This window comes from Pieris rapae, chromosome 2 (genome assembly GCF_905147795.1).
Source record: "Pieris rapae chromosome 2, ilPieRapa1.1, whole genome shotgun sequence".
Taxonomy (NCBI): Eukaryota; Metazoa; Arthropoda; class Insecta; order Lepidoptera; family Pieridae; genus Pieris; species Pieris rapae.
Genome location: NC_059510.1, coordinates 6,441,109 through 6,450,354, shown reverse-complemented (window position 1 = coordinate 6,450,354; position 9,246 = coordinate 6,441,109).

Below are 9,246 nucleotides of genomic sequence, written 5' to 3'. Positions count from 1 at the left end.
TCTCTAGGGTTATATTTAAGGGTACCTAGGGGCTAGGTACCCTAAGGGGCCACCCTTCTATCTACGATTCTGTCCATATTATTAAAAGCAAAGTCGATGACCTATCATATGTTTCAGGTAGGCACACAGACAAGATTACATTTTTTGTGTTAAACATTCCAACTAACGTTAAAACTGATTTCGAGCGGCGTTTTTGTGTCATAGATTCTCATGTTTTATTTATTCATTCGCTAATGATGTTTCGCTTTAATTACAATAAAATAAACATCAACAGCACCTTGTTACGATGTCATTACTGTGATTTACAATCCCCTGATAGCGCTCGTAAGACGGGAGCTTATTATTGCTATACAATTGTTTTATCGATGTTGTAACCGGCACTGCTGGATGACAATGCTATTTGAGCTATAAAGACTTTTTACGCATAATTGTTAAAGGTGCGTTGTTTTAATTTTTATTTGCTGTAAAGGTCAATGCACAATAGCCTCATCTTGGAGACTTATTGTCTACCATGAGATTTACAATGTATATATCTTATCTCTAAGGCGGGTTTTTTTTTATTATATTTTAGCGTGTAGTATAGAATAGTTGAACTATTTAATAGTTTTTTAGTTTTCATAATTCGAGAGCAGACACAGCACCGACAGTTAAACGTGCACGTCACTACATGAAGCTTAAATCTCGTTATTAATACCGACCATAGTCTGACTGATCTGATCTGACAGATCTGTAGTTCCAACCTCTCGACCGCAATTAGTATTTTCATAATGCCATAGTTAATATTGTCTCAATAAGAAAAAACACATGGACACTTCACTCGCGATACGAATCCTAAGATACAAAGTTATGTCATATGTCAAAATACATGTTAACAGTACGAAATGAGATGAAACGAACAGATAAACGAGTAATGTTATGAAGGATGTGACAGCGAGTTACCTGTCATTTACATACAAACATTTAATGATACATTTTGAAACCTTTGGTGGTCTATATACGATGTCTTGATTTAACAGATTACTCTGAAAAGTATTTAGATTAGTTACCCTTGTTTTCGATAGTTAGCTTTAAAGAGTAATAAGGCATGTAGTGATCACGGTCCCTAATGGTCGAAAACTGAAGGACACTGGACATGGACAAGGAATATTCTTGTCAAACCTTACAACTTCTACAAGACCAGACTGCAATCTGTTAGAACGTTACGGGATGCCTCTAAACGTCACAAATACATTTTTATATCTGCTTCTATTTCCGTCATAGTAAATTTTTTGTATGCCTAGTTGTAAGAAATAATCTTAAGAAGATTTGTAACATCATCTTGCAATTTCTTTATTAATAACCTCATTCGCGACAAGTATAGGTAATTCAAAAATAATTAACACTGCGCAAACATATTCGATTATTTAACCCCGATAATTGAAATAAGATTTTACGAGAACATTGGTACGACCAACGTGCCGCTGTACGGCGACGCCGCATTAGCGCTACTCGAAATTCGAAATTGGAATAAGAAAAAAGGCGGGAACGAAATAATTATGCACGTTCCGTTTCGTAATGGGCGTCGTGCTACCGTTTCGCTTTAATAGCTCGCTTCCATAGAATACTGATGTCGTTTACAGACCAGATTTTTTCATTGATAACGAGATATTATGTGTTAATGTTAAAAGTTCTAATTGTGAAATATGATTGAGTTTTTATAAATTGTCATGATATGCTATAATTTTTGTTCGAATAATGAATTATGTAACAGATACCTACTTCAGACTAGTAGTACTTATCTGTGGATATAGAATTATCATTTCAGTTTCTTTTTTCTACAGCATGTCTATTGCCCTTATAATATAGTCTATGGGAGTTGTATTCAGAATTTAATTACGGACGAAGCCAGATTAGTTGGGCGCGTTCTGTATTGTTAATAACTGCAATAATGGATGACTGCGCGTTTATTGTATTTTACTATTGTCGTTATCGTTGTTATATTACTTTCACATTGCATAACTTATTATAGGTTCCTAGAATTTATGATATGTCATATACATAATTAAATAATAATACTCAATTACCTATAGTTACTTAAAATAATTTGAATTCAGTGGTTTTAATATAATTGGTAAACAAACAAACTTTTATATACATAAGGAATATGTTTTTTTTTGTGGAACTCAGCAGTTTAATAAAGACACCTTGTTTAAGTAACGTACATATTTAAATGGTATCTAATGTTGCAAAACAAGTGATACCAACTTTTAAAGTATCTAAGTAAAGAAGTCATTAAGTCAATTAATATATATCTAAGATTTATTAATTCCATAACAAGCGCTCAAAACAAATTGTCTAAGCGATAACACCGAAAACAAAACCAGACGATTCAGCCTTAATAAGAACTGGGTCCCGAGATGAACACAAAAGAAAAGATAACGACATTGTTTTTTATCATGTCAATATCACGCGGCCAAATTTTCTATATTGGAATGCCTCGAATCGCCAATAAGAAGCGGGCAAGAATTGATTTATTGTCCAATTAGCGTCGGTCAGGTGTGCCAACTGCCAAGATAGCATCAGGCTGGCCAACCTAACTCCGTGGCTATTTCTTTTGGCGCTTTCGGTTTAAATGGCATATTGGAATCAAAAAAGAACGCTTACACGCTGCCAGCTTGCTCGGGAGCCCGATTTGAAATTCTGATCGTTCGCCAGCATTTATTTAAGTGGAAATCAATTTTGAATTAATTGTGGCCTGCTTTTTGTGACATAAGAACTTTAATTTGATAGAAATTGCTGCCTTGAATGTATTGTTGGATTAGGGATGTGCAGCTAACATTTTATTTACCTATATGTCTCAGAAGAAATTAAAAAAATGAAATCCGACTTAATATATTACGATCGTTTAAGAATATATATTTATGTTGAAGCTCTATTATAGTATTATTAATTCTGTAGGTTTTTATTGGTAATTTATAATTGGTAACCCTAAATATAGAGATTAATCCATGGACAATATGAAAACAGATATTGCTCACCCTCTATCAATTAAAGACGGTGTCATAATGTGGTGTCGAGATTTCATTTATCGTTAATGGTTGCCTGTCCCATATCGCATTACCTAAATGGATTAGAAAATCAAGCCCTATTACCTAATGATCTAATAATAAATAAAAACAGTATACAGTATACACCCATTTTTTTGAGTCGGTTTTAAAAATGAAGCACTGGATTATTTTATAAGTAAATTAATTTAGTTTTGTATATTTTTTACATCGGACGCTATTATATTATTATAAAATTTTCTCTTTACGACAATTAACATTAAATTCAAGTGATCTGTGAGACAACTTATTTGATCGCTCGTTTGAGCTCAAATAATCATACATTGAAAGCGCTCTACTATATGTATAGTTAATTTAAAAGTGAAATTGAACTGATTAGAGCTCACTTTGAGGTTTGGTATGAATTAATAATGCACTCATACATATAAGACATTATTTATCTGTCCAAAAACAAGCGTTTCCTAACAATATTATCGATTACCACTCAATTATTATTCTTTCAACTATAAGTAGGTACTAAATATTATGCAAATACATAATAGGTTTATCAAATATTTAGTAACACTGTACGACAATTGTGAAATACTATGAGGATAAAATAAAAGCTTAAATTATCTATGCGTCATTAATTTTTAACTTTTAGTACAGTAATTACAAAGCGATTTTTAATATAAAAGTTGTAGCGAATACAGCGGCGAATTGTAACCTATTCAGTTCATATCCGACGATATGCCAATTGCCAAGCCACAGCATAATAATAATAATATAAAACATTTCCAGCCAACTATAAGCAAATAGGTTCAGGGCTTTTTTATAGTTCTATAACGAACGTTGAGGCGTCTATACTTTTTTAATCTACGTCATCCAATACATTAAAAATATATATCACATTTAAACCGAGCAAGCGTAAAACTAATTTAGCAATTTAAATAGAGAACGAAATTGTTGGCGCGCATTTGCTCCGAGCATGCTAGAAAAAGATAGAACACATTTCCTTTTTCAGTCCCCGCAATAAATGCGCGGGAAAGAAAGAGAGGTTGTAATAGCCGGAAATTAGTACTCGTCTATCTTTCATTTTACACCCCAAATTTTCTTATTCCAATTTCCTTTGCTACGAACGTCGTCCAATTTGCGGAACCTCACTTCTCTATAGAACTTAGTAAAATGAACTATACTCCTCTAGCTATAGAGTTGAATATAGTTATCGATTTTAACGTTATATGTGTTGCGCGTACGGATACACTGAGCAGCACTCTGTCATTTGAAATGAGTCATTTTCTGATAAGAATGCCCTATTGGGTGAGACGTGTGCGATTCGGCTCGCGTTCCCGATAATGCCATTTCCTAACGTAGATAGCGAATAAGTGTCGGTTTTTGCTGGAGTTTTAATAAAGCTTGGAGGGAGAGTGGACGAGATATGGAAATAAGTGTATGGAGAGGAAATTTGAATTTATACACCACCTAGTTTATTCGGAGGGTGCGGGATTATCGCAGTGTGAAGATGATTGCTGAATAAATAACTGTTTTATCTGTGGGTGTTATCCGATTATGAAAATTCTATTCGTTAAGTCAATTTGGGAAGGGTGGAACGTAATTCGTTTTTATTTGCTTAATTCATATTGATATATTGAATAATAATTACGACATAATTAGTTTAAATATGCTTAACTTAAAGAATTTTCTTTAAACAGTATTAAGTAAAAAATGAAAGGGATTCTGACAAACTGCCAATTTATTGCGTAATATCCCACGATTTTTCAAATTTGGAAGGATAAATAATTTTTAAAATTCTAATGAGGCAAGACGACCGAAATCGACTCAAAAATTTAATCGACTGAGAGAAATTGATTCTCTCGACATGATGTTCCCACGCGCAGTAGAATGTTTTTGTGATATTCACCTGCGCTTGACCACTGAGTAAATTCATTTGACAGGTTTGAAAGTTGACACTGCAATGCGTAGTATGCCCGGCATGAAAATCTTAACAGTTTTGTTGTTGTTCAGGTTCATAATAAATAATCCATGATTTTTTGCTACTGCTGCGTTCAACACCCGCCTTGGATCGGCAACCGAAACATTTTCTATTTTACTTATGTAATTTAAATATTGGCATAAATTTATTAACTCTTAATATTTTTTCACAATACAACTTAATTCAACAAGAATTTTAGTATAAAAAAAGTTATAACGCGTTGACTCCCGATTTCACGCATACAGATTATAAAAAAGCCCATAAATAATATTGATCGAACAAAACAAATTTTTATAGTCTAAAAACTTGTCTATGCCTTCACTACAAGTGGATTCATTCATAACAGCATTCAAAGGAGCCATTCATTCATAAAATGCAAAAAATGACCACTGAGGGAGTTACTCATAAAATCCATTGTGATAACTTAATCTTTATGGAGTTCATTTATCCCGTGGGATTTTTGAATGTGATGATGAATTTTATTTATTATTAATGGCCCTTACCTTTCGTAGCACAATCAAAAGGTGTCCATAGATACATTTTACGTCTTAACTGTGTATCATTCTAATTTCAAAAGTCTTTCGATTTGTATTTTTTTTTGTTCTATTCAATAATGTCTATGAACTAGACAGCAGTCTACCTCAAAATCTAGTCTAATTGATCTTTTTGAAAGCTTAAATACGACAAAAGTATGTACGTTATAAAATATCTTGCACTCACAAAAAATAGCCTAGACATTTTTTTATAGAACAGGGAGCAAACGGTTAACGAGGCTAGTGCCCGTTTGCTCCATGTTCACACACCTGAAGTTAAGTGATACCGCCGCCCATGGACACTCAATGCCAGATGGCTCGCGAGTGCGTTGCCGGCCATTTGAGAATTAGTACGCTCTTTTCTTGAAGGACCCTAAGTCGAATTGGTTCGGAAATAGCTGGTTCCACAAAATGGTGGTGCGCGGCAATAACTGCTTTGAAAAATGCGCAGTTGTGGAGACATTATTGGTATTATCATGCTACAAATTCTAAAGTAAACCTTTAAAACACTGTAGTTTTTAAAATCTTCACTCATGATTGTCTATATTTGAAATAAAACAGGATTTTTTTCTTATTTACTGAAATTACGGTTTATAATAATTATTAAACGGCATCTACAATTAAAGTAATTAACAAAGAACATAATGTCCATGATTTATTGTGAAATTTATATTTAATTGCGAGTACTTTAATGCTAATAAACGATTAATTATGTGACAAAATGATTCAACAATTTATTTAAACCAAGTAATATTGTTAATCCGGTTTTTATTCGCGGATAAAGTATTTATTATGGGCTGTATACGTAAAAATAAAATCAGTAGGTAATCAGATGTAGTCTGTCTCGATAATTATTGGTTTAATTGTACATAATTTTTATTGGTTTAAAGGTCAGTGTAAATATAGTTAAGATATATTTACACTGACTTAAGCCCTATTTTTTTCATCTTAATTTTTTTATTTACACTACAAAATTAGGACAAACACATGTCAAAATTAACATACATACGAAAATATAAAAAGCGGTGTCGTCCCTAAAACATGTGGACACAACCAGAGAATTCAGTTAGATACAATCAACAGTGTTTATACAAAAACAACCATACATTTAAAAATAAAAACTATAAAGAATTAAACTATTTGAAAAAACTAAACTATGTATAAGAGAGTCTGTGTCAAAAATGTGTTCAAAAATAATAAATTATTAAATCAATATTTAAAAAGTTGTTAAATTGATCACCTTCTAAGGTTTCTTTGAAGTCGGTTAATAAATACTTCAAAATTGCCTACTTGGAATATGCCAGTGGGTAAAGAATGGAGAGGTCGCCCACCAGAAAAAGAAGAGGAAATAAAAGGAATAGCTGCTATAAATTATTTATTTAGTTACTATAGATAGGAATAAGGAAGATGAGAAGCAAGTGGAAGAAATAAGATAATGCCTTCACCACTTTTGGAAGTCCAGTACTTGTGACTAAAATGTTGGATATGTCAAGAAACTTGCTTCGCTTTCCCTCACCTTATTACTGATATAAAGCAATTGAAGAATATTAACAAACAGGCTATTTTTATCTTATTATAATTATAAAGAAATTGATATGAGTTTAAAGTAGGTTACAAATATGCATCATCACAAATATGCAATATATAGTAAAGATCTTTGTCTGGTTAATTACTCAGTAGATCAAAACAATTATCATTTTGTCGAAATCGATTATGTAAGTAAACCACTACCTAAAGATATTTAAGTAAAAACATTAACAACACAAGCGAAAAAAAAGACCTCATTATAGGATAACCTATAATTTATTAATTGAAAGTTGTTACAAAAACAAGATTTCCAACAAAACAGGAATTCGCCATTAATTACGATTCATATTGAAAATATTTTTATTAATTAACAGTTTAATTAAAAAAGTAGTTTCTTTATTATTGTAATGTATCCTTAAGCTTTTTGCCCTGGTAGTGAAAACCATAAATAGAATGGAAAATGTAACAAACTGGCTGTCTTAAATTGTTAAGGAGGTCTTATATAAATATTTTTTTTACTTTTAAAAGTATCCTGGATACCAGTATACAAGTTAAATAGTCGAAATTAGTTAATACTCAGATATTTAACGAGCTCTTATGATGTAAGGAAACCCCATGTTGATGTTATTAATTGATGCTTCGTAAAATAAAACCTGCTGTGCTATTCTTTAACTTTCATTCATAGTTACGTAAGAATGTAACGCTTAAACTACTTTGATACTTTCTAGATAATTATTTGTATTATAGTGATTGTTTATAATTAAATAATGTTACCATAAAACTACATAGTGTATAAAAAGGATGAGAAAATTGTGATAGGATTTTAGGTGTCTAGGAGATGCCTGTTTTACCACAGCTAAAATGAACCCATATTAAACTGTTTAGGGAATATAAAAGGGGGCAAAGAGCTCAACTCCTTTGCCGTTCAAGAAACGACATAATCGTGCAGGGCGCCACACGGGGACGTCAAAAACGAAGGGGTGAAACTCCAGGCATTTTTGCAAATTTATGCATTTACTTAAACCTAAAAATAATCATTTAACTAAAGTGCGAACAGTTTACATCATAGCTGGCTAGCTATTTATCTGTCACAGTATCAAGATGCATCAATCGCACTACACAATATTTTGCAATCTTGCAAATATTGATAGTGTATAAAATATAGTTTACTTGGAAATCAACAAAAACCAATGGCCACACGCGGCTACGTGTTATTTTGAATTATGGTCTATTGATAAATTGTCGTATTAATAATAAATAGATTGACTATGGAATTCAATTGAGTAACACAAAATTGTACCAAGCAATGTCATAATGTGAACCATAAATGTAAAAACAAGTTTTATCTTTTGTAATACGGTCATAAATTCTGCACATTCTATACGAGCGCCCTATGGTCGAAATATACTCGATTGTCATACAACGCTTTCCGTATCCAATATAATAATGCGTTCAGGGTGCTGTTGCGACTGGCTGCCTCGATTCTGGGGGATGTTTGCGGAGGCGCGGGTGGATTGTGCCACCATGCGCAAGAGATGTACATCCTTGGTGCGCAGGGTGTGAGCTAGCGGTAACGGCATCCTTCGCATGATCGCGGACCGAGTCGATTGCCTATACCTCAATCACTGTTCCGCTATTTCATGCGGAATGATTCCGGTATGAATATAATGTAAACATACTAACACTTAGATTTAAGTTATTAAGTTGTAATTACTAACATTGTTATGGAACCTAGTTTACGAAATAAACAATTAAATTAAAAAAATAAATGCTTTTCCAAAGTATTTTGTGCCGTGCAGTACACGTCGTAGATTTATTCTAACATTTCTACTTGTTGAAAAAAAGTTCATAGAGATTTACGGGTTTAATAACACGTAGTTTTCGTAAGAGGCTTTTCTTTAGGGTGTAGTCAAAGCAGGTTTCAAAATGAATTTCACTTAAGGCCAATAAAAAGATAGACCCTTTGTCTGCACATCAGTGTGTCAACATCTTATCTGAGAAGATGTAATCTGCCCTTTGTTTGTAAATGTTCTTCAAACAATTGCTTTTATATCAGTAATAAGGTGAGGGAAAGCGAGGCAAATTTCTTTACCTATCCAATATTTTAGTCTCAAGAAGTCGATTATAGACCTGATATAGATAGATCTAAAGGATATAAACAAAGTTAGGG